A 2,076-nucleotide genomic window follows, 5' to 3' on the forward strand; every position below is an offset into this window, starting at 1 on the left:
CCCATCAGGCAGGAGTCGTGGGCTGAGGTCTCACTTCCCTGACTGAGGTCCCACTCCCATGGCTGAGGGGTCTCTGCTGCCCGTGGGGGCTGCACGTGGCCTCCTGGCACTGATTTTGGCCTTAGATAGTCACCCTTCCCAGAGGTGAGGAGAGCACCAGCTGCCGTTGTATGTGGCTGGTCCTATCCCCACCTGCAGCCCACCACTGCCCCCTCAGGCCGAGACACTCTCTTTGTGCTGCCCCCGCAGACAGTTCCCCAGCAAATGCCCAGACAGACTCCCGGGGTGATAGAGTGGAGTCTCCCAGGAAGCTAGACACCGAAGAAACAGTCCTGTCCTGGAACTGGGTGGGCTCTGAGGGATTATAGAGCAGTGTAGCTAACCAGCTGGCTCTCCAGATGAGGCCCAGAGTGGGTGTGAGGCTTGCCCGAGGTCCCACAGGATTAGAGATGGCAGAGGGCTAGAAGCGGACTCCTGGTCCCAGCTCCACACTTCTTCGCTTGGACACCACAGTGTGTATTTCTGCAAGTCTCCCCACCTCCGAAATAAAAATGACAACAGTAAGGACAGCAACAATCACATATTAAGCGCAAACGGTGTCAGGCGCTGTTCTAAGCGGTTTACTCTGTAACAGTAACATCCCAGGTAACAGTGAGGTAGCCCTTCCAGGGAGGCTTGGTAGTCTTTTACATGAGAGGGAACTGAAGCACAGAGAGGCAGGGTCACATACCTGAAGTCACACCGCAGAAAGTGGCAGAGCTGGGGACTTCCCTGGCAGTTAAGACTTGGCGCTTCCACTGCAGGGGCCCAGGGTCAATCCCTAGTCTGGGAACTAAGATCCCACATGCCTCATGGCATGGCCGAACAATTTAAAAATTAAAAAAAAAACTTTTTTAAGTGACAGGGCTGGAGAGGATTCCCAGGGTGCCTGACTCCAGGTCAGACTCGGGTCCCTAACCACTGTGCTATGCCATCCTCCAAGTATAACAAAGACTGGGTCTCACTCTCACGGGCGGTTAAACCACCCAGGAGAAAGACAGGGACACAATCACAGTATAAGGATAATAGCAGACACTTGTTAGCCCCTTCGAAGACCAGGCATTCTTTTAAGCATTTTACACCATTATCTCATGAAATTTTCACATCTACCCTATGAGACAGGCGCTATTATCTCTGCATTACAGATAAGGAAACTGAGGCAGAGAGAAGTTAAGTAGCCCAAGGTCAGCCAGCATGGAGCAGAGCTGGGCTTCAAACCCAAGCGTTTTGGCTCCTACCCATCACACTATGTTGCCTTGTATAAAAATTATGATATAATTGCAATGGAATAAACAGCTACTTAATTTGAATTCACTCTTCACCTGCGTGTGAGGCATGACATTTTACAAATGCATTTCCGTCCCTTGCCCTGTAAGGGCAGCAGAGTTTCTCTCAGCATCCTGTTCACAGAGGAGATATGTGGGCTCAGAGAGGTTCCGTGAGGCAGAGCAAGACCTGCAGGTGAGGCCTGGGCATTTCCTGGACTCCTGGAGGGAAGTAGCATCCTGCCATCCTCCAGCCGGGCACCGTCAGAATCCTTCTGCCAGAACATCGCCTCTCATCCCCACCTGTGTTCATACACCCTTCATCCTCCTTCTGTCACACTTCCCCAAGCTCCAACACACACACACACACACACACACACACACAAGCTTATCCAGGCAGCTGGCACACGTGGCACTTTGAGCCCCCAGCCCAGCATCCACCATCCTCTCCGGGCTGAAAACTCTGCCGCAGACTTAACCCTCTGTGTCACTCCACACCAGGACTAGGAGGCCAAAGCAGCTCTAACCTCCAGGCTCAGGCCTGCTGGGCCCACACAGCAAGTGTGTGTCTTGTCCCCACCTCTGTTTACAGCAGCTCCATCCAGGGGTGGGCTGCTTTCTGACAGTTACAGGTGTGCAGCCACGTGGGCATTGCGGACTGGGGAAGAAGGCTCAGGGGGTGTGAAATTTGGCTGGGGCTGGGGCAGGCTGGGGAGCATCCTGAGCAGGGCCCTGTGGGGACACCTCTAGGGCCTGAGCAGCCATGGCTGAG

At 53.9% G+C, this 2,076-nt stretch overlaps 1 protein-coding gene across 1 annotated transcript in view; it reads left to right on the plus strand.

Moving 5' to 3' along the window:
• COL13A1 (collagen, type XIII, alpha 1) overlaps positions 1-2,076 on the plus strand; it is a 153,570-nt gene that overhangs the window by 75,089 nt on the left and 76,405 nt on the right. The window lies entirely within an intron of this gene.

This window comes from Bison bison, unplaced genomic scaffold (genome assembly GCF_000754665.1).
Source record: "Bison bison bison isolate TAMUID 2011002044 unplaced genomic scaffold, Bison_UMD1.0 scf7180017864309, whole genome shotgun sequence".
NCBI classification, from domain to species: domain Eukaryota; kingdom Metazoa; phylum Chordata; class Mammalia; order Artiodactyla; family Bovidae; genus Bison; species Bison bison.